Source organism: Coregonus clupeaformis, chromosome 15 (assembly GCF_020615455.1).
Source record: "Coregonus clupeaformis isolate EN_2021a chromosome 15, ASM2061545v1, whole genome shotgun sequence".
NCBI classification, from domain to species: domain Eukaryota; kingdom Metazoa; phylum Chordata; class Actinopteri; order Salmoniformes; family Salmonidae; genus Coregonus; species Coregonus clupeaformis.
In genome coordinates this window covers 29,381,826-29,406,269 of record NC_059206.1, presented here as the reverse complement: position 1 = coordinate 29,406,269, position 24,444 = coordinate 29,381,826, and the positions used below count along the sequence as shown (strand labels likewise).

Below are 24,444 nucleotides of genomic sequence, written 5' to 3'. Positions count from 1 at the left end.
CTTTGGGGATGACCAGTGAGATATACCTGCTGGAGCGCATACTACGGGTGGGTGTTGCTATGGTGACCAATGAGCTAAGATAAGGCGGGGATTTGCCTAGCAGTGATTTATAGATGGCCTGGAGCCAGTGGGTTTGGCGACGAATATGTAGTGAGGACCAGCCAACAAGAGCGTACAGGTCACAGTGGTGGGTAGTATATGGGGCTTTGGAGACAAAACGGATGGCACTGTGATAGACTACATCCAATTTGCTGAGTAGAGTGTTGGAGGCTATTTTGTAAATGACATCGGCGAAGTCAAGGATCGGTAGGAAAGCCGGTGCAGCGAAACCACAACAAAACGCCAAGGAGATCAAAGGCAGACCTGTATGTGTCCATTAGTAAAAGTGAGAAGTGAGGCTTGTCCAAATCACATGGGGTTTAATAGAACGGAACATCCTTCCTCTTCTCGTTCTGGCTCTCCCCCTTCCCCCTCTGGGTCACCACGAGCACCACAACAGGCTAATTTGTTATGATGATCCTGCCTCTGAACCTGCTGCAGTGAAAGAACATGTTGGCAGTTTTTTTTTGTTTTAAATGAGAAAAAAAGAAATCATTAAATGCTGTAAATTCCCAATTCAGATAAGGCCCTGCTTATGACCACTAAGGGGCAATGCAGTTCAATCTACCGCAGACCTGGCTACCTACCAGACGGTTGTCACTAGTTACCACAGCCACAAAGTCATAAACCCTGCCTATTTCTACAATTTCTCTTCTTAAAATGTGATTCTTACCCTAACCTTAAGCACGCTGCTAACCTTATGACTAACCCTAAATTAAGACCATAAAGCGAATATTTGTTTTTCTGAATTTTTACAATATAGCCAATTGTGACTTTGTGGCTGTACTATCTAGTGGACATCCTACCGGACATTTACATTAATTTTTTTAAACATTTTAGTCATTTAGCAGACGCTCTTATCCAGAGCGACTTACAGTTAGTGAATACATATTTTTTTTATACTGGCCCCCCGTGGGAATCGAACCCACAACCCTGGTGTTGCAAACGCCATGCTCTATCAACTGAGCTACATCCCTGCCGGCCATTCTCTCCCCTACCCTGGACGACGCTGGGCCAATTGTGCGTCGCCCATGAGTCTCCCGGTCGCGGCCGGCGGCGACAGAGCCTGGATTCGAACCAGGATCTCTAGTGGCACAGTTAGCACTGCGATGCAGTGCCTTAGACCACTGCGCCACTCAGGAGTACGCCACTCACCTTACTGCTGTCCCCCACCCACCCAGCAACGATCGTAGTTAATGCTGTTTTAGGTTCTCTGCTGTGTGCCTCTCCAAGTTCTCAGTTGTTAGTAGTACATGGGACTTCATTTACCACTTCTCATTAATGCAATGGGTAATTGCAGTGATGTCCAACAACCTGTTGCGCCACGTTTGAGAGCTCACGCTTTGTAGGCCTACTTGCAGAGCAATAATTGCACTATTTCTCCATCTGGGCTGTTACGTTTTTTTTCGACATGCCATTAGGGCAACATTGAGGCTGACATCCTCTACTATAGCCAATGACTGCAAATCAACTGCAATCATTTTGTAATTAGCGCTGAGATTCTCACGCCGTCCCTTATCGCACTGCTGCCAGCAAAGGGTTGGATCTCACGGTGCCTCCCTTTCAGCATTGCACCTGTACTGCCACTCCCAGACAGCACACATACATCTCGCCGATGTCAGCCTGACAGTGGTATATCGTTAGTAGATCGCGTTCCATTTAGAAGGTCGACGGGAGGGTGGCTGTGAGTGTGCGAGGTCGAAATGCATGCTCGCTGCACCGTCACATGGCCGCTCTGCATCACAGAGTCGGCCGTAGATCGTGTAGACATCAAAATTGGGACCCAGAGAGCACACATACAGTACCAGTCAAAAGTTTGGACACACCTACTCATTCAAAGGTTTTTCATTATTTTTACTATTTTCTACATTGTAAATAACACATATGGAACCCTGTAGTAACCAAATCAAAATATATTTTATACTTGAGATTCTTCAAATAGCCACCCTTTTCCTTGATGACAGCTTTGCACACTCTTGGCATTCTCTCAACCAGCTTCATGAGGTAGTCACCTGGAATGCATTTCAATGAACAGGTGTGCCTTTTAAAAGTTCATTTGTGGAATATCTTTAGTTAATGTGTTTGAGCCAATCAGTTGTGTTGTGACAAGGTGGGGGGAAGGGGGGGTGGGGGGGTATACAGAAGATAGCCCTATTTGGTAAAAGACCAAGTCCATATTATGGCAAGAACAGCTCAAATAAGAAAAGAGAAACAACAGTCCATAATTACTTTAAGACATGAAGGTCAGTCAATACGGAAAATGTCAAAAACTTTGAACGTTTCTTCAAGTGCAGTCGCTAAAACCATCAAGCGCTATGATGAAACTGGCTCTCATGAGGACAGCCACAGGAATGGAAGACCCAGAGTTACCTCTGCTGCAGAGGATAAGTTCATTAGAGTTACCAGCCTCAGACATTGCAGCCCAAATAAAAGCTTCACAGAGTTCAAGTAACAGACATCTCAACATCAACTGTTCAGAAGAGACTGTGTGAATCAGCCCTTCATGGTGAAATTGCTGCAAAGACACCACTACTAAAGGACACCAATAAGAAGAAGAGACTTGCTTGGGCCAAGAAACACGAGCAATGGACATTAGACCGGTGGAAATGTGTCCTTTGGTCTGGAGTCCAAATTTCAGATTTTTGGTTCCAACCTCTGTGTCTTTGTGAGACGCGGTGTAGGTGAACGGATTATCTCCGCATGTGTAGGAGGAGGTGTTATGGTGTAGGGGTGCTTTGCTGGTGACACTGTCTGTGATTTATTTAGAATTCAAGGCATACTTAACCAGCATGGCTACCACAGCATTCTGCAGCTACACACCATCCCATCTGGTTTGGGCTTAGTGGGACTATCATTTGTTTTTCAACAGGCTGTGTAAGGGCTATTTTACCAAGAAGGAGAGTGATGGAGTGCTGCATCAGATGACCTGGCCTCCACAATCACCCGACCTCAACCAAATTGAGATGGTTTGGGATGAGTCGGACTGCAGAGTGAAGGAAAAGAAGCCAACAAGTGCTCAGCATTTGTGGGAACTCCTTCAAGACTGTTGGAAAAGCATTCCAGGTGAAGCTGGTGGAGAGAATGCCAAGAGTGTGCAAAGCTGTCATCAAGGCTAAGGTTGGCTACTTGAAGAATCTCAAATATAAAATATATTTTGATTTGTTTAACACTTTTTTGGTTACTACATGATTCCATGTGTTATTTAATAGTTTTGATGTCTTCACTATTATTCTACAATGTAGAAAATAGTAAAAATAAATAAAAACCCTTGAATGAGTAGGTGTGTCCAAACTTTTGACTGGTACTGTACGTCTGCCCAACGAAGGCACGATGTATACATGATACATCGGGAAGATGTAGTATGGAGAGTGTTAGCACTTGGCAAGACGTCTTGCATAATGTATGCCTACATCGGCCAGGCATCAACATTCTATTCTGATGTCTCGGCGTCGTCTGGCCAATGTGCAAACGCTCTCCAAACTACATATTCCTTACGCATTTTGATACATCGGCCAAAGGTTTGCGTGCTGACTGGGGACGAGTGTCACAATGCTGCCTTCTCTCGATGCATAATCATTCTTCACCCGCAGGGAGCACGTTTCACATCTTTTAGGCATAGCCTACCCATGGACAGTCAAACATTTTTGGGTCCTGGTTGGCAATACTTTTATTAGAAAATATGTATAAAGCATATAGGCTTAAATAAATGAATAAAAGCACATTTTCTGATTACAGTACTTGTCCCATGCATTCTTTTCACCACGTGGCTCAAATGTTACCTTTTTTTGAAAATCTATTCATCACATATCCACTGCTCTTAGCCTGTAATTAAACCTTAATTCCATCTTTATCGAAGTAACTGCACACCGTCTGCATAAGCTATATTTTTGTTAAATGTGATGTTTCTGTTTTCTGTTTCTCTGTTCCTTGTTTCTCTCTTCTGGAGTTCTTCTAAGAACTTGATGGTATAGCAATAACCTAATAAACTTGACATTAACTTGAATCTTCTCTCTTCATTTTACCCACAAACAAAATCACTTAGTACTATAGCCCCATGTAGCTCAGTTGGTAGAGTAGAGCATGGCGCTTACAAAGCCAGGGTTGTGGGTTCGATTCCCATGGGGAGAGAAGTATGAAAAATAAAAGTATGAAAATGTATACACTCGTCTGCTAAATGACAAAAATGTAAAGCGTATTGTTTTTTATTATTGCCAGTATAATTTAGCAGCTTTGACATGCATTGTCCAAACAGCGGCTGAAGGACAAATGCGATCGAATGCCGACGTCGCAGCGAAATCTTGCCAATGTGCAAACACTCTCCATACTACATCGTCTGCGAGATGTACTGTATGTGTGCTGTCTGGGCTGTAGCTCAATTCCACCTCGCAAAGTTTGTATTTCACAACCTTCTCATTTAACTTTTCAAAGTATTGCCATTGAGGACTTTGCTGCTGTCGCTTCCCTGTCTCACTCTCTGCTATTTTTTCAACTGTTAACCAGGATGACGTGGGGAGCGCTTTATATCAGTAGCAAATAATTTGAAAGATGCATATCTGCTAAGGTTACAGCATTGTTAACTTAGGTATTTGTTTCGTTTAAACGCAACACCCCTAGTTGGCAGCTTAGGCCCTCAGTGTTCCACTACCGTCATGTACAGTACAGTGACAAGTGCTGAGGCCTGAGGCTGATCTGTCAACACTTCTGTGAGAAAAATAACTCTGCTGCTACCACTAGCAGGAAGTGAAGACAGAACATGGTGTCAGAATTCTACTGTGGCTATAATATGCAAAAGAGAAGCAGAGCCCATAACCAGTAACGCCGAAATGGTTAAGGTAAGGATTGTGTGTTGTGTAAATCTGACCCTAGTTCTGTGGTTGGAACCTCTACCGTAAGCAAGAAGTAAAGATTGAGAACATTGCTTAAGCTGGAGTCTCGATTTGGAGAGGAGCACTAGTCAAGATGTCGAGATGAAAGGAGAAGGAAGCTGAGCAGCAGAGATGAGAGTAAGCAGCTCAGTAAAGCCAGAGGTCAAGAAGAAACAGGAGATTCGCTAGAGGAGGAAAGCTCGAATGGCTCTCTGGTCCTGACCACAGCCATAACACTGGGGAACACATTACGTCTACCTCGCTCTTTCTTTTCTTCTTGTTCTCACTCCTCCTCTCTGCCCACAAGGGTTTAATGACAACCCTCTCACTATGTTCAGTGACTGGTGTGGGTATATGCTACCTGAGCTAGTAAGGGGAGGGAATTATCATTTCCTGGTTGGCCCTGTGTGACAAAAGAGAAACATCACCCTAAGCGTGATTCATTGCCTTGTTTGTCAAGGGGCTTACAGTCTGTCTTCATAACACCAGTGACAAATACAGCCTCTGAGGTTAAGCAACATTATGAACACCAAGCTTACATAAAATAACGTCAATATTGGATGCATTAGCAGCAGTCCAGAGTGGCTAATGGATATGAAACTTCAACACTATTCAGAGTAGTACGAACATAGACAGAGAAGGCCTAGACAATATCCACGTAGACTATGCAACAACAACAAAAAAGAGTAAGTAAGGAAATGTACAGCCTAACCAATGACATCACCACATGGAATTTTGGATGACGGTTATTGGTCAGTCAAATGGACTCAACCTCACAAATGCCAGGCTTTTTTTGTTTTTACGGTTAAGACGGTTATTTCATTTTCATGGACGGTCTTCATCCATAATCGTCGGTTACACGATTATACGGTAATTGTACCAGCCCTAATCACCACCATATTCTGTACATTGCGACATTTCTCTTGTGGATTAGCCTATATGGGAATATAACACACACAGTCGAGCTCACACTGACATCTGTTAAATCCATTGATTCTGTGGCCCCTTCGGCCAGTGCGCAGACAGCCTTGGGAGTCTGGCTTGGACACACACTTCTGTACAGCCCAAGGCATATATCGGTCTCTCTCTCTCACACACACCCCAGGAGAACAACAACAGCAGCAAACCAATCCAGGGACACAGAGACGCAGACTTCCACTGGGTACATATTCTCCGCTTCAAGTTCACTTCAAGTTCATTTCACAGGGTAAAGAAAGACATTTGGAGTTTGCAGTCAGAATTTATATCCAAATGCCTAAAAAGCCCTCCCACTAATCCATCAGGCAAAACGGATACAAACTAATTCACCTGAAATGTGTCCAGCCTGTCCACTAGAAGCTATTGCTAGCCAGTTGGCACATTAAGTTTAGACATTTATGCATTATTCACATTTGTAAATATATTTAACATACAGGCTAGTCTTGGGCCTAATATAAAATGCCAGGTGTCATGTTCTTTGCCAGTTCCTTTTCAGATAAGCAGCACAGCTAGCTCAGTCTTTGTTGTCTCCCATTGCATGTAGCCTAGCCTCTGCCTTGTTGACTGTTTATTTACAGACAGAGCACAGCTCATCATTCATGTATCATGCATGTTCATGCATTCAAACAAGAGGCCTCAGTGCAGTCCACAATACTGGACGCAGATTATGCAAAACAAAGGCAACTCACAGAAAGTCAGGATAAGACACACATAGGCTAGTTCTAACTCTACACTGCTGCTGTGTGTTGCTTGCTGTATGTAATTAAACCAATAAAAAAGACACTGATCAAACAATTACACCTGCAATTCATACCTGCACACACGTTTACAGTGCCTTGCAAAAGTATTCATCCCCCTTGGCGTTTTTCCTATTTTATTGCATTACAACCTGTAATTTAAATGGATGTTTATTTGGATTTCATGGAATGGACATACACAAAATAGTCCAAATTAGTGAAGTGAAATTTAAAAAATAACTTGTTTCAAAATATTCTAAAAAATAAATAACAGAAAAGTGGTACGTGCATATGTATTCACTCCCTTTGCTATGAAGCCCCTAAATAAGATCTGGTGCAACCAATTACCTTCAGACGTCACATAATTAGTTAAATAAAGTCCACCTGTGTGTAATCTAAGTGTCACATGATCTGTCACATAATCTCAGTATATATACACACCTGTTCTGAAAGGCCCCAGAGTCTGCAACACCACTAAGCAAGGGGCACCACCAAGACCAAGGAGCTCTCCAAACAGGTCAGGGACAAAGTTGTGGAGAAGTACAGATCAGGGTTGGGTTATAAAAAAAGATCAGAAACTTTGAACATCCCACAGAGCACCATTAAATCCATTATTAACAAATGGAAAGAATATGGCACCACAACAAACCTGCCAAGAGAGGGCCGCCCACCAAAACTCACGGACCAGGCAAGGAGGGCATTAATCAGAGGCGCAACATTGAGACCAAAGATAACCCTGAAGGAGCTGCAAAGCTCCACAGCGGAGATTGGAGTATCTGTCCATAGGACCACTTTAAGCCGTACACTCCACAGAGCCGGGCTTTACGGAAGAGTGGCCAGAAAAAAGCCATTGCTTAAAGAAAAAAATAAGCAAAAATGTTTGGTGTTCGCCAAAAGCCATGTGGGAGACTCCCCAAACATATGGAAGAAGGTACTCTGGTCAGATGAGACTAAAATTGAGCTTTTTGGCCATCAAGGAAAGCGCTATGTCTGGCGCAAACCCAACACCTCTCATCACCCCGAGAACACCATCCCCACAGTGAAGCATGGTGGTGGCAGCATCATGCTGTGGGGATGTTTTTCATCGGCAGGGACTGGGAAACTGGTCAGAATTGAAGGAATGATGGATGGCGCTAAATACAGGGAAATTCTTGAGGGAAACCTGTTTCAATCTTCCAGAGATTTGAGACTGGGATGGAGGTTCACCTTCCAGCAGGACAATGACCCTAAGCATACTGCTAAAGGAACACTTGAGTGGTTTAAGGGGAAACATTTAAATGTCTTGGAATGGCCTAGTCAAAGCCCAGACCTCAATCCAATTGAGAATCTGTGGTATGACTTAAAGATTGCTGTACACCAGCGGAACCATCCAACTTGAAGGAGCTGGAGCAGTTTTGCCTTGAAGAATGGGCAAGATTCCCAGTGGCTAGATGTGCCAAGCTTATAGAGACATACCCCAAGAGACTTGCAGCTGTAATTGTTGCAAAAGGTGGCTCTACAAAGTATTGACTTTGGGGGGGTGAATAGTTATGCACGCTCAAGTTCTGTTTTTTTTGTCTTATTTCTTGTTTGTTTCACAAGAAAAAATATTTTGCATCTTCAAAGTGGTAGGCATGTTGTGTAAATCAAAAGATACAAAATCAATTTTCATTCCTGGTTGTAAGGCAACAAAATAGAAAAAATGCCAAGGGGGGTGAATACTTTCGCAAGTCACTGTATCTCTGCACGTTTCTTACATCCACTGTTTGGTCGTGTCAACCTTTTTTTCCAAGACAGATTAGTTTCAAGCCCGGCCATTGGAGCTGCAGGGAATCGGACCCCTCTATAGTTACAGGATCAGTAGTCTATCCCAGTGGTTCCCAACCTTTTTTTTTTTTTTACGTGGCACACCTTGATGGGATAAAAAAAAATCTGCGGTTCACCTAAAATTCCCCTATTAATTTATTTTGTTGTAATGACCTCCATCACATCTGATCCATACTGCAAATCATCCAAACTTTTGGGGGATTAAATAGGGTTTATTTGAACTATTTTCACAGTTCCTTACTCAAGATGATTCATTTGTGTGTACCTAGGGCTGTGGCAGTCATTACATTTTGTCAGCCGGTGATTGTCATGCAAAAACGTGCATTAGGAAAGTATTCAGACCCCTTGCTACGTTTCAGCCTTATTCTAAAATGGATAAAATTGTTTTTTCCCCTCATCAATCTACACACAATACATCATAATGACAAAGCTAAAACAGGTTTTTAGACATTTTTGCAAATGTATTAAAAATAAAAAACGGAAATATCACATTTACATAAGAATTCAGACCCTTTACTCAGTACTTTGTTGAAGCACCTTTGACAGCGATTACAGCATTGAGTCTTCTTGGGTATGATGCTACAAGCTTGGCACACCTGTATTTGGGGAGTTTCTCCCATTGTTCTCTGCATATCCTCTCAAGCTCGTCAGGTTGGATGGGGAGCGTCGCTGCACAGCTATTTTCAGGTCTCTCCAGAGATGTTTGATCAGGTTCAAGTCCAGGGTCTGGCTGGGTCACTCAAGGACATTCAGAGACTTGTCCAGAAGCCACTCCTGCATTGTCTTGGCTGTGTGCTTAGGGTCGTTGTCCTGTTGGAAGGTGAACCTTCGACCCAGTCTGAGGTCTTGAGTGCTCTGGAACAGGTTTTCATCAAGGATCTCTCTGTACTTTGCTCTGTTCATCTTTCTGTCGATCCTGACTAATCTCCTAGTCCCTGCCGCGGAAAAACATCCCCACAGCATGATGCTGCCACCACCATGCTTCACCGTAGGGATGGTGCCAGGTTTCCTCCAGACGTGACACTTGGCATTCAGGCCAAAGAGTTCAATCTTGGTTTCATCAGACCAGAGAATCTTGTTTCTCATGGTCTGAGTCCTTTAGGTGCCTTTTGGCAAACTCCAAGCGGGCTGTCATGTGTCTTTTACTGAGGAGTGGCTTCCATCTGGCCACTCTACCATAAAGACCTGATTGGTGGAGTGAGTGCTGCAGAGATGGTTGTCCTTCTGGAAGCTTCTCCCATCTCCACAGTGGATCTCTGGAGCTCTGTCAGAGTTCCCCGATTACTCAGTTTGGTCGGGCGCCCAACACTCTTTGTGATTCCAAACTTCTTCCATTTAAGAATGATGGAGGCCACTGTGTTCTTGGGGACATGCAATGCAGCAGAAATGTTTTGGTACCCTTCCCCAGGGATGTAGCTCAGTTGGAAGAGCATGGCATTTGCAATGCCAGGGTTGTGTGTTTGTTTCCCACAGGGGGGCCAGTATATAAAAAAAAAAAGAATGTAAAAAAAAATATATATATATATACACATTGTATGCACTCTGTAAGTCGCTCTGGATAAGAGCGTCTGCTAAATGACTAAAAATGTCAAATCTGTGCCTCGACACAATCCTGTCTCTGAGCTCTACAGACAATTCCTTCGACCTCATGGCTTGGTTTTGCTCTGACATGCACTGGCAACTGTGGGACCTTATATAGACAGGTGAGTGCCTTTCCAAGTCATGTCCAATCAATAAAATGTACCACAGGTGGACTCCAATCAAGTTGTAGAAACATCTCAAGGATAATCAATGGAAACAGGATGCAACTGAGCTCAATTTCGAGTCTCATAGCAAAAGGTCTGAATACTTATGTAAAATGTTTTTATTCATTTGCAAATATTTCTAAAAACTTGTTTTCACTTTGTCATTATGGGGTATTGTGTGTAGGTTGATGAGAGAAAAAATGAATTTAGTCAATTTTAGAATAAGGCTGTAACGTAACAAAATGTGGAGAAAGGGAAGGGGTCTGAATACTTCCCAAATGCACAGTATGTTTTTATTTTTTATACATTCTAAGGCTGCATGACACGACTAAAGACGTGCTCTGCTCTGTTTATTGCGCAGGCTGCACACACTTCATCAGGCTCTCATTCACAATTTGACAAGCACTTGATAATATTCTCACCCATCAGACTATTGTTAATTTAATCTGGTCTTTACATACAGTGGGGAAAAAAGTATTTAGTCAGCCACCAATTGTGCAAGTTCTCCCACTTAAAAAGATGAGAGAGGCCTGTAATTTTCATCATAGGTACACGTCAACTATGACAGACAAAATGAGAAAAAAAATCCTGAAGATCACATTGTAGGATTTTTAATGAATTGATTTGCAAATTATGGTGGAAAATAAGTATTTGGTCACCTACAAACAAGCAAGATTTCTGGCTCTCACAGACCTGTAACTTCTTCTTTAAGAGGCTCCTCTGTCCTCCAGTCGTTACCTGTATTAATGGCACCTGTTTGAACTTGTTATCAGTATAAAAGACACCTGTCCACAACCTCAAACAGTCACACTCCAAACTCCACTATGGCCAAGACCAAAGAGCTGTCAAAGGACACCAGGAACAAAATTGTAGACCTGCACCAGGCTGGGAAGACAGAATCTGCAATAGGTAAGCAGCTTGGTTTGAAGAAATCAACTGTGGGAGCAAATATTAGGAAATGGAAGATATACAAGACCACTGATAATCTCCCTCGATCTGGGGCTCCACGCAAAATCTCACCCCGTGGGGTCAAAATGATCACAAGAACGGTGAACAAAAATCCCAGAACCACACGGGGCGACCTAGTGAATGACCTGCAGAGAGCTGGGACCAAAGTAACAAAGCCTACCATCAGTAACACACTACGCCGCCAGGGACTCAAATCCTGCAATGCAAGACGTGTCCCCCTGCTTAAGCCAGTACATGTCCAGGCCCGTCTGAAGTTTGCTAGAGTACATCCAGAAGAGGATTGGGAGAATGTCATATGGTCAGATGAAACCAAAATATAACTTTTTGGTAAAAACTCAACTCAGTCGTGTTTGGAGGACATAGAATGCTGAGTTGCATCCAAAGAACACCATACCTACTGTGAAGCATGGGGGTGGAAACATCATGCTTTGGGGCTTTTTTTCTGCAAAGGGACCAGGACGACTGATCCGTGTAAAGGAAAGAATGAATGGGGCCATGTATCGTGAGATTTTGAGTGAAAACCTCCTTCCATCAGCAAGGGCATTGAAGATGAAACGTGGCTGGGTCTTTCAGCATGACAATGATCCCAAACACACCGCCCGGGCAACAAAGGAGTGGCTTCGTAAGAAGCATTTCAAGGTCCTGGAGTGGCCTAGCCAGTCTCCAGATCTCAACCCCATAGAAAATCTTTGGAGGGGAGTTGAAAGTCCGTGTTGCCCAGCGACAGCCCCAAAACATCACTGCTCTAGAGGAGATCTGCATGGAGGAATGGGCCAAAATACCAGCAACAGTGTGTGAAAACCTTGTGAAGACTTACAGAAAACGTTTGACCTGTGTCATTGCCAACAAAGGGTATATAACAAAGTATTGAGAAACTTTTGTTATTGACCAAATACTTATTTTCCACCATAATATGCAAATAAATTCATTAAAAATCCTACAATGTGATTTTCTGGATTTTTTTTCCTGATTTTGTCTGTCATAGTTGACGTGTACCTATGATGAAAATTACAGGCCTCTCTCATCTTTTTTAAGTGGGAGAACTTGCACAATTGGTGGCTGACTAAATACTTTTTTTCCCACTGTATAGCCTACTAATATAATGTACTTGTGGAATTATTTTGGATTTAGAATGGCCCACAAAAAAAACATGTCATCCGCAGCCTGGACTCGAATACTGAATGAAGTTACATGCAGTTACTTGTTTAATATGCAAGCATAGGCGGCACGTCCATAAGGCTAGGGGAAGCTAAGCTTTTCCTAAAGTAAATGGAATTAAATAGCCAAAACTATATAGCCTAATTAGCTTACTCCTGTCTATACAGAAATAAATAAAATCATTCAAAATAGGCTACTAAAGCATGATTTGGCCACAGAGGATATTTAGCTTCTTTGTAAAAAATAAGTTGTGGATTGTTTTAAATCGCATTGCCTACAGTCGGAAGGAAAGGCACTGTGCGCAATTTGGGCAGATTATTACTGAGTTGCAACTGTCTGTGAAACGTCGAGGCGCCAAACCAGGCATATCGCAATATTTCAAAATAAAATTTCGGAAAGCAAATGGTTATTGCTGTAAAGAGAAGACAACGAAAATACTAATCGTCAAAATTCTCAACTCAATTGAGCGAACAACATTATAGCCCATCTTAATGACACCAGTGGAGAGCATCTGCAATATCCCCGGTGAGTGCACACTGTGCATATTCACCATTTATCATTGTTGGGTCAGTGCCACTTAAAAGTTTGTTGTTGGACAATAATTTTGTCCTCCAGTTCAGATGGACGTCATATTATATTTGCGTCTCCCCTTCTCATAGGCCTATTATATAGACAAAGTTGTTTTTATTGATATTTTTGTCACTATCAGCAGAGTAGGCTACAATTTAATTTGTCCTATAAAAAAATATTCTGCTAATGTCTCCAGTCAAATAAAGTGTAGTAGAATTTAATGAAATGTGTTTATAAAAAGACAACATTTTCCCCCATGCAAAGAAACAAGAAACGTATCTGTTTTAGCCTAGGCCTATTCTACGCACTCAGCCATGCATTGAACAGTATTTTTTGCGAAGAGTTATTGAGTTATATTTTTTGCCTTACTTATGACTATCCAATCTACTCACCACATTACGAATATGAGGCTATCTTACATACAGTTGAAGTCGGAAGTTTACATACACCTTAGCCAAATACATTTAAACTCACGTCTTTCACAATTCCTGACATTTAATCCTAGTAAAAATTATCTGTCTTAGGTCAGTTAGGATCACCACTTTATTTTAAGAATGTGAAATGTCATAATAATAGTAGAGAGATTGATTTATTTCAGCTTTTATTTATTTAATCACATTCCCAGTGGGTCAGAAGTTTACATACACTCAATTAGTATTTGGTAGCATTGCCTTTCAATTGTTTAACTTGGGTCAAACATTTTGGGTAGCCTTCCACAAGCTTCCCACAATAAGTTGGGTGAATTTTGGCCCATTCCTCCTGACAGAGCTGGTGTTACTGAGTCAGGTTTGTAGGCCTCCTTGCTCACACACGCTTTTTCAGTTGTGCCCACACATTTTCTATAGGATTGAGGTCAGGGCTTTGTAATGGCCACTCCAATATCTTGACTTTGTTGTCCTTAAGCCATTTTGCCACAACTTTGGAAGTATGCTTGGGGTCATTGTCCATTTGGAAGACCCATTTGCGACCAAGCTTTAACTTCCTGACTGATGTCTTGAGATGTTGCTTCAATATATCCACATAATTTTCCTTCCTCATGATGCCATCTATTTTGTGAAGTGCACCAGTCCCTCCTGCAGCAAAGCACCCCCACAGCATGATGCTGCCACCCCCGTGCTTCACGGTTGAGATGGTGTTCTTTGGCTTGCAAGCAACCCCCTTTTACCTACAAACATAACGATGGTCATTATGGCCAAACAGTTCTATTTTTGTTTCATCAGACCAGAGGACATTTCTCCAAAAAGTACGATCTTTGTCCCGATGTACAGTTGCAAACCGTAGTCTGGCTTTTTTATGGCGGTTTTGGAGCAGTGGCTTCTTCCTTGCTGAGCGGCCTTTCAGGTTATGTTGATATAGGACTCGTTTTACTGTGGATATAGATACTTTTGTACCCGTTTCCTCCAGCATCTTCACAAGGTCCTTTGCTGTTGTTCTGAGATTGATTTGCACTTTTCGCACCAAAGTACATTGATCTCTAGGTGACAGAACGCATCTCCTTCCAGAGCGGTATGACTGTTGCGTGGTCCCATGGTGTTTATACTTGCATACTATTGTTTGTACAGATGAACGTGGTACCTTCAGGCCTTTGGAAATTGCTCCCAAGGATGAACCAGACTTGTGTAGGATTTATGCCGTCTGGTTTACTTAATATAAGGAATTTGAAATTATTTATACTTTTACTTTTGATATTTAAGTATATTTTTGCGATTACATTTACTTTTGATACTTAAGTATATTTAAAACCAAATACTTTTAGACTTTTACTCAAGTAGTATTTTACTGGGTGACTTTCACTTTTATTTGAGTCACTTTCTATGAAGGTATCTTTACTTTTACTCAAGTATGACAATTGGGTACTTTTTCCAACACTGAGGCTACATGTGTCGACTATGATTTGAAAAAGTCAACAACAAAAAAAGGCATGCGCTATTTCTTGCCTTACTGCACACCCTGGGCATCATTCACAAGTGATAATATTGTCCCACATCAGACTATTCTTAATTTAATCTTGTCTTTACATATACTAAATATATATGTGAAATTCGTTTTGACAGTGGCAGGAGAAAATAATACATGTAATCTATGCACTTAAATAGCGAATGGAGGACGCTTTTCCTGTGGTTCATTTTCATGCCAGCCAGGTAGGCTATACTCCTGTTGTAAAGAGAAGCAATGTGCTTAATATTAGGAAAGTTGAGAAATAAATATAGTAGGCCTAGCCTATAGAAAACTGATGGGATCCTCCTCTTTTTAATAGAGGCCATCTGTTTTCCCACGCAATTGTATCGCCTATAGAAATGTTGTGCAACATGAGCTCATGGGCTCTTATGAAGTGTTTGATTTGATTTTCGATCACATTTGTATTGATGTCAGAGTGATTAGAGCGACAATAGGGTGCTGAGTACCAGGCCATTAGCAACTGGCAATTAGCAAGTTTGGTAGGCTACTAATGACCATCAGCAGCATTAGAGTGCAGTTTTGGAGAAGCCTAGTAACAGTGACAAAACGGTTACGTGGAATTTGACTGCGGTCATGACTTGTGACCGCCAGTGTGGCGGTAATACGGTCACGGTAACAGCCCTATGTGCACCTTTTTTTAAATGTCCCGTGAATCTGAGCTAGATTTTCTATTTTTGAACGGTTTGAGCTAGAGACAAGCGGTTTTCTGCATTTAAGGTGCAACCACGGACACAAAGGCATGCTCCGTTTGTTTCTATGGCAGAGGCTGTGGTACAGCTAAGCCTAATCAGACTTGCCTGTGCTAACGATTCTCACAGCCAGGCAAAATAAAATTATACAAATGACTTTGCTTGTGATGCGCACCGCTCAAATGATACAAATCTAACAGCCTGAGCGCACCGGACAACGATACCGATGTAACCATTTGATATTTAATGTATTATCTGAGCGGCACTAGTGCTTACAAGTCAACATTCCATATGCCTTTCACGGCACACCTGAGAGTTCCTCAAGGCACACCAGTGTGTCACAGCACAGTGGTTGAAAACCACTGGTCTATCCAGTGGTATCCTGAGAGCTCAACATGGCAGTAAATCAGCCACAACACCAGGCCAGGCAACCTCCTGCAATGGAAAATACACTGGAAGGGAGTGTAGTGAGGAAGGGTGGACTGAGCACTATCATTGAACTCTGTTGTCATCACGGAAGAGATGCTAGGTCCAAAAGACTTCTCAACAGCTTCTACCCCCAAGCCATAAGACTCCTGAACAGCTAATCATGGCTACCCGGACTATTTGCACTGCCCCCCCACCCCATCTTTTTACGCTGCTGCTACTCTGTTAATTATTTATGCATAGTCACTTTAACTCTACCCAAATGTACATATTACTTCAACTAGCCGGTGCACCCGCACATTGACTCTGCACCGGTACCCCCCTGTATATATAGCCTCCCTACTGTTATTTTATTTTACTTCTGCTCTTTTTTTCTCAACACTTTTTTGTTGTTGTTTTATTTTACTTTTTTATTAAAGATAAATGCACTGTTGGTTAAGGGCTGTAAGTAAGCATTTCACTGTAATGTCTGCACCTGTTGTATTCGGCGCATGTGGCCAATAAAATTTGATTTGATTTGATGCTATGGAGCTGCTGCTGTTCTAAAGGGCTCACTGGGATATATAGCCTCTAATGCAAAGGCATTTATCAGCAACAACCCCCTGCATTCAACCTGGATCTCAACCACAGCCTTTGTTTCTTTCTCTCCATTTGTCTCTTCCTCTCTTTTCCCTCACTCTTCCTCCCTCTTGTGCTTTTCCTCATTGTTCTTTCTCATCTGCTCTTTCTTCCTTTCTCTCCCGCTATCACTCTCTCTCAGCAGCCCAGCACTTAGCCAACAATGAGGCTACACTTCCCTGTTTGAAATTAAACAGTGGCTTAAGAGGATTCATCTCTGGAGAAGCCGGCTGCGTTTGATGTTCTGTTGAACACTTGATCCAAGCAGTGTAGCACAGGTATTAGTTGATTAATAAGGGAGCGAGAGCGCCTAAAATGTACTATAGAAACAACAACATTGTGCAGGAGAAACAGAACTCTTCAACCAACCAATCAAATGTTATTCATTTACATTATTATCATGAAGTGCTTCACAGTGACCCGGCTTTAATGTGTCTTCCTTCCTCATATAGGCCCTAGGCCTGCGTTTACTCTTTTTCCAGAGTGTTTGATCTCCCGTACAGCCTCATTCATTAGTCCTGGTGGGGCTCTGGAAAGGGGCTGACTGGCAGCACCAGTCCAATTGGGCACTCTGGAGCAGGCCTACATGGAGAATCTCTTTGGACACTCCTACTCTTTCCAAGGTTTTTCTTTATTTTTACTATTTTCTACATTGTAGAATAATATTGAAGACATCGAAACTATGAAATAACACATATGGAATCATGTAGTAACCAAAAAAGTGATCAACAAATCAAATTATATTTTATATTTGAGATTCTTCAAAGTAGCCACCCTTTGCCTTGATGACAGCTTTGCACACTAATTAATTAGGACTATTATTAGATAACTGAAAAGCTGTTTAGGACAGTAATGAATGACACAGGTGTGGACCAGTTATTGACAAGCTGTCAACCGGGCAAGTTATTGACAAAAGTTGTTATACCTTTGTTACTGATGCAATCTTTCTATCGCAACGTGCAATCTGCGTATCACTTTGCAAGCACACAATCACAAATAAGCAGGCAAAATGCCGGCTCACGTAGATGGAAACAGAAAAGTCTGAGCCTTTTGGGTAAAACACTGGGGTAAATCCCCATTGGAAATGTGCCATTTATTAAAATATATCTTGCAACACTAGGTTTTCTGAAACAACTCAGCCTACTTCGAAAAGCTTTTTATGCGACAGTATAGGATAAGCACAGGCTCTTCTTGCAATTTGTCTACCCTGGTGTAGTTTATCAGCAGAGAGCTTAACCCCCACACTGTGTGTAGATTGAAGTCTGTAGGCATGTATTAAGAGTATGTAGGCAGGCCCACATTTGCAGTCAAATCATTGTATCTGTTCCTCTATGAGGGTGGTTTTATTTGGCCCCTCAAGTTTTCATTGTTGGACATTGACTGTAAAACACCAGGAAATCAGCTTCAAGAGATTTTAAGTTTGGAAATCTTTTCCCAAGTATTCCCACGCATAATAGAGAGACGTGACCATTTACAAATGTAAGCAAGGTTTGAAATGATTATGTTTTAGTCAAATATTATATCAGTTTGGGATTCTTGCAGTCAATTTGCAATCTACAAATCAACAACCTCTGCATAATCAAAACAATTGCTTTGTGAGAAGGTGTTCACAGTTAGCCATTGTTATGTAAATCCTAGCTGAAAAGTACCAATGGCCTGGCTTTGGCCCCAAGTGAGAGCAGGTCCGCCGGAGCCATGGCCCAGTGAGACACGGGTGCTGGCATGCGTAGATGGAAACCGAAAAGTCTGAGCTTTTTGGGTAAAACACTGCGGTAAATCCTGTATGGAAATGCACTACCACCATGGCACATTTCCATACAGAATTTACCGCAGTGTTTTACCCAAAAGGCTCAGAGGAGCGCTGCTGCTGGTGTGCTTATGCAAAACATGTGCCCAAAACTGACAAGCATCAACAGGAGCAGCACCCCACCCTGTTCTCCTGGAGGCCAAAATATATGACACATTGGCCGACCAAAGTGTCTTAAATGACCGATTTAACAGGCATGAGAGCAGTCTTGAGTCAGACATATTGATCATGTAGGCGAGCGAACACAGAAACTAGCATGTTTACAACTCTTTCTAGGCCTTATTGCAAATTCCATATGCTTGAGAAAGCTAAAGTCAGACCAGTAACAGAGCAAGGCCATGAAGGCTATGGAGGATCCAATACAATTGCCATGTTACAGAAAGGATACGTGAGGGGTAGTCTATATAGTTCTCAGAAGAAAACGCTTATTTTCATTAAAAACCACCACATTTCATCAACCAGCCTTGATCAGAGTCATGATGTTAGCCAGAGCTAGGCTCAAAGTCAAGCCCATCAGGCCATTACACAGAGCAAGGCTCAAAGTCAAGCCCAGCAGGCCATTACCTTACCTTGTCATTTATGACCCGGGCTACTGGATCCCAGCTGGTGGCAGGTGAGAGACCCAACAGCAGCACAGGTGCTTATCTGGAGAAGGGAATAAGCAGATACGTTGGTTAAGTACAGATACACTTACGCTAAATCTTCTCATAATCTTAGCGTTAAGCCTAAATGGCCCGTTATTGGCCCATTACCCTTATTAGACAGGATTATCCAAGCCAAATTATCTTTATCTACTTAAACCAATATGGAGAAAGATAACACTGCTACTCCTACTGCTCTTTCCTCGTCTGATCATGTGTTCTCGCATACCCGAGAGCATCTGGTCAGCGCGGCGGTGGCACAGGAATCCTGATCTCTCCCAAGTGGACATTCTCTCTTTTCCCCCTGACCCATCTCCTCATTTGAATTCCATGCTGTCACAGTCACTAGCCCATTCAAGCTTAACATCCTTATCATTTATCGCCCTCCAGGTTCCCTTGGAGAGTTCATCAATGAGCTTGACGCCTTTCCTGAGGATGGCTCACCCCTCACAGTTCTGGGTGATTTTAACCTCCCTACGTCTGCCTTTGACTCATTTCTCTCTGCCTCCCTCTTTCCACTCCTTTCCTCTTTTGACCTCACCCTCTCACCGTCCCCCCCTACTCACAAGGCAAGCAATACGCTTGACCTCATCTTTACTAGATGCTGTTCTTACATTTACATTTTAGTAATTTAGCAGACGCTCTTATCCAGAGCGACTTAGTTAGTGAGTGCATACATATATTATTATTTTTATATATTTTTTCATTCTTCTACTAATCTCACTGCAACTCCCCTCCAAGACTCCGACCACTACTTTGTATCCTTTCCTCTCTCGCTCTCCTCCAACACTACTCACTCTGCCCCTACTCAGATGGTAATATGCCGTCGCAACCTTCGCTCTCCCTCTCCCACTACTCTCTCCTCTTCCATCCTATAATCTCTTCCCTCTGCTAAATCCTTCTCCCTCCGATCTCCTGATTCTGCCTCCTCAACCCTCCTCTCCTCCCTTTCTGCATCTTTTGACTCTCTATGTCCCCTATCCTCCCGGCCGGCTCGGTGCTCCCCTCCTGCTCCGTGGCTTGACGACTCATTGCGAGCTCACAGAACAGGGCTCCGGGCAGCCGAGCAGAAATTGAGGAAACTAGACTCCCTGTGGACCTGTCATCTTTTCACTCCCTCCTCTCTACATTATTTTCCTCTGTTTCCGCTGCTAAAGCCATTTTCTACCACTCTAAATTTCAAGCCTCTGCCTCTAACCCTAGGAAGCTCTTTGCGACCTCCTCCCTGCTGAATCCTCCTCCTCCTACCTCTCTGTGGATGACTTCGTCAACCATTTTGAAAAGAAGGTTGATGACATCCGATCCTCATTTATTAAGTCAAATGACACCGCTGGTCCTGCTCACACTGCCCTACCCTATGCTTTGACTTCTTTCGCCCCTCTCTCTCTAGATGAAATCTTGCGACTTGTGACGGCCGGCCGCCCAACAACCTGCCCGCTTGACCCTATCCCCTCCTCTCTTCTCCAGACCATTTCCGGAGACCTTCTCCCTTACCTCACCTCGCTCATCAACTCATCCTTGACCGCTGGCCATGTCTCTTCCGTCTTCAAGAGAGCGAGAGTTGCACCCCTCCTCAAAAAACCTACACTCGATCCCTCCGATGTCAACAACTACAGACCAAAACTCTCCAAAACTCTTGAGCGTGCCGTCTCTAGCCAACTCTCCTGCTATCTCTCTCAGAATGACCTTCTTGATCCAAACCAGTCAGGTTTCAAGACTGGTCATTCAACTGAGACTGCTCTTCTCTGTGTCACTGAGGCTCTCCGCACTGCTAAAGCTAACTCTCTCTCCTCTGCTCTTATCCTTCTAGACCTATCTGCTGCCTTTGATACTGTGAACCATCAGATCCTCCTCTCCACCCTCTCCGAGTTGGGCATCTCCGGCGCTGCTCACTCTTGGATTGCGTCCTACCTGACAGGTCGCTCCTACCAGGTGGCGTAGCAAGAATCTGTCTCCGCACCACGTGCTCTCACCACTGGTGTCCCCCAGGGCTCAGTTCTAGGCCCTCTCCTATTCTCTCTATACACCAAGTCACTTGGCTCTGTCATATCCTTACATGGTCTCTCCTATCATTGCTACGCTGACGACACACAATTAATTTTCTCCTTTCCCCCTTCTGATAACCAGGTGGCAAATCGCATCTCTGCATGTCTAGCAGACATATCAGTGTGGATGTCGGATCACCACCACAAGCTGAACCTCGGCAAGACGGAGCTGCTCTTCCTCCCGGGGAAGGACTGCCCGCTCCATGATCTCGCCATCACGGTTGACAACTCCAAATAAAATAGCTCCTTTTAAATCGTGGCTACCAAAGTTAACACGCGATTGCATTTTGAATTGTTATTTGTTGCGCAATGACTGGGCTTACAAAAGCAGGTTTCACTCCAGTAGCCTACAGGCTTTGAGGAGCTACTCTCGTGCTGTATGACAGGTGGTAGACTATTCCACTCCTCAAACAAGGCTATCTGTATGCTGTGGGCGTGTGATAAATAAAATGCATGACGACTAACGAAAATACACAAGCGCCAAAATTGACCCTATAGACCGATAAGCATGACTGGTCAAATGTATTTTCTCCGGCTAACCGATTAACATCCCTAGAATCAATCTTTAATTCATGTGAGCTAAATGGTCATTCAATTTGCCCATTATTGTATTTTTGTAAGGACATGCATGAATAGACTATTGGTTAATGAAACATTTGTGAGATGTCAGATGAAAATAGCTATATTATGACTAAGGCAGGGAGTGGGAAATACGCATGACATCTCTGTTTGTAGGCAACCGACAGGACTACTGCATCATTTTAACTTGTCACAACACAAAGAAATCTAATCTAAAATAATCCTCCACTGTTGTTGTGGACAAATTAATACTATCAATTTATTTATTCTGTTATGGAGGAACAATTAGGCTTGTTTAGGGTGCATCTATCCTGTTGTTTGCGTTCTGAAAAACATTGCTAGATTAGCTGTCTCTTTTGTGAAGATTGAGGCTATGGTTTAGGATAGGTAGCTTAGTGGTTAAGAGCGTTGTGCCAGTAACCGAAAGGTCGCTGGTTCTAATCCCCAAGCCGACTAGGTGAAAAATATGTCGATGTGCCCTTGAGCAAGGCACTTAACCCTAATTGCTCCTGTAAGTCGCTCTGGATAAGAGCGTCTGCTAAATGACTAAAATGTAAAATGTAAATATTATAGACCCCTTTCAACAGGGAGTTCTTATAGAACAGCAGCAAAAAAAAAGCCTCTACTTTTGGATTATAATTGGATTAAGGCTCGTATGAATGTCCTGCTTAATACAATGTTTGTGTCATCATCGCAAATAAAATGCATTATACTTAAAAAAACACTTCAAGTAAAATGGCTCTTTGGCTAGCTTTTGCTAAAGCCTATATCAATGAGCGTTAGCATTCTAGCTAACAACTGCTGCATCCAAAATAGTTATTTTGCAAAGATCACAAACAAAAAATAATCTTAGCGACTGTTCAAGCAAGAATCAAAACATAATTGTAAGCGTATGATAACCCCAAAAAGTTATTTTGTTTATAAAAACGTAAATCTAGGCTATGTTGAATGGGCACAGATGGAGATGGCTTTCTTACTGCTGCCAAGAGTCATGCACATCTGTGCGTGACGTCAGTGTGTCATGTACTGGAAAAGGGTATATAGGCACATAGCCTACACCTCTTGGAAAGCCACAGAAATAAAGTAGCATTAGCATACACAGCCTAGAGTGTAGCCAGTGAGGCCTAATCTACTGTGGCTATAGACTCCATAGTATATCCACACAAGGCCTCAATAGGTTCATCATCATTCCTCTAAGCCCAGAGTACATCAGGCCAGTATTGCCTGCCTGTGCATGTCATTGCGGCCTGTGGCCTTGCCAGCTGATCGGAGACAAACCCAATCAGCGCTGGGTTCATCCCCCCCTTGCCTTGACTGTCCCTGAGCCCATACAGCACAATGGAGCTACAGTGCAGCCCAACACTCTGTGTGTGTGTCACAGTCAGCTGAGCACACTACTGGGCTGCATCATCGTCACTTATTGCTTTCTGCTCCACTTCCTCCGGAGGGCTTTTAGTTCTCTCTTAAAGCTGCAATAGCTAACTTTTTGGGCGACCTGACCAAATTCACATAGAAATGTGTGCTATAGATCTGTCATTCTTATTGAAAGCAAGTCTAAGAAGCAGTAATCTGTTCTATGTGCGCTATTTCTATGCTTCCCATTCTTAAGTTTCGTTTTTTCCATCTTTACTTAATTTTTTGTACACCAGTTTCAAAACAGCTGAAAATACAATATTTTTGGTTATGGAAAATATATTTCATAATACATCTTTAAGTATCATGGATTTACTAATGGCTACACACGCACTCACACATACACTACATGAACAAAAGTATGTGGACACCTGCTTGAACATCTCATTCCAAAATCACGAGCATTAACATAGAGTTGGTCCCCCCTTTGCTGCTATAACAGCATCCTCTCTTCTGGGAAAGCTTTCCACTAGATGTTGGAACATTGCTGCGGGGACTTGCTTCCATTCCCGCAGTCGGCGTTCCAATTCATCCCAAAGGTGTTCGATGGGGTTGAGGTGAGGGCTCTGTGCAGGCCAGTAAAGTTCTTCCACACCGATCTCGACAAACCATTTCTGTATGGACCTCGCTTTGTGCACGGAGGCATTGTCATGCTGAAACAGGAAAGGGCCTTCCCCAAACTGTTGCCACAAAGTGGGGAGCACAGAATCGTCTAAATCAAATGGTATTTGTCACATACACGTGTTTAGCAGATATTATTGTGGGTGTAGCGAAATGCTTGTGCTTCTAGCTCCGACAGTGCAGTAATATCTAACAATTTCACAACATATACCAAATACAAACAAATCTAGTAAGGAATGGAATTTAAGAATATATACATATATGGACAAGCAATGACAGAGCTGCATGGACTAAGATACAGTAGAATATAGTATATACATATGAGATGAGCAGTGTAAGATATGTAAACATTATTAAAGTGACTAGTGTTCCATTTCTTAAAGTGGCCAGTGATTTCAATAGGCAGCAGCAGCCTCTAATTTGCTAGTGATGGCTATTTAACAGTATGATGGCCTTGAGATAGAAGCAGGTAGAATGTCATTGTATGCTGAAGCGTTAAGATTTCCCTTCACTGAAACTAAGGACCTAGGCCGAACCATGAAAAACAGCCACAGACCATTATTCCTCCTCCACCAAAACTTTACAGTTGGCACTACGCATTCGGGCAGGTAGCGTTCTCCTGGGATCCGCCAAACCCTAGATTCGTCTGTTGGACTGCCAGATGGTGAAGCGTGATTTATCACTCCAGAGAATGTGTTTCCACTGCTCAAGAGTCCACT

The 24,444-nt window shown here is 42.8% G+C and overlaps 1 protein-coding gene across 3 annotated transcripts in view; it reads right to left on the bottom strand.

Annotated features, from left to right (window-relative positions):
• Positions 1 to 24,444, bottom strand: part of LOC121582614 (erbin) — a 147,481-nt gene that overhangs the window by 101,757 nt on the left and 21,280 nt on the right. For all 3 annotated transcript variants that reach the window (XM_045225095.1, XM_041898542.2, XM_045225096.1), the window contains exon 2: positions 18,996 to 19,071. The gene's annotated coding sequence lies outside the window, so the exon portion shown is untranslated. The remainder of the gene's footprint in view (positions 1 to 18,995; positions 19,072 to 24,444) is intronic.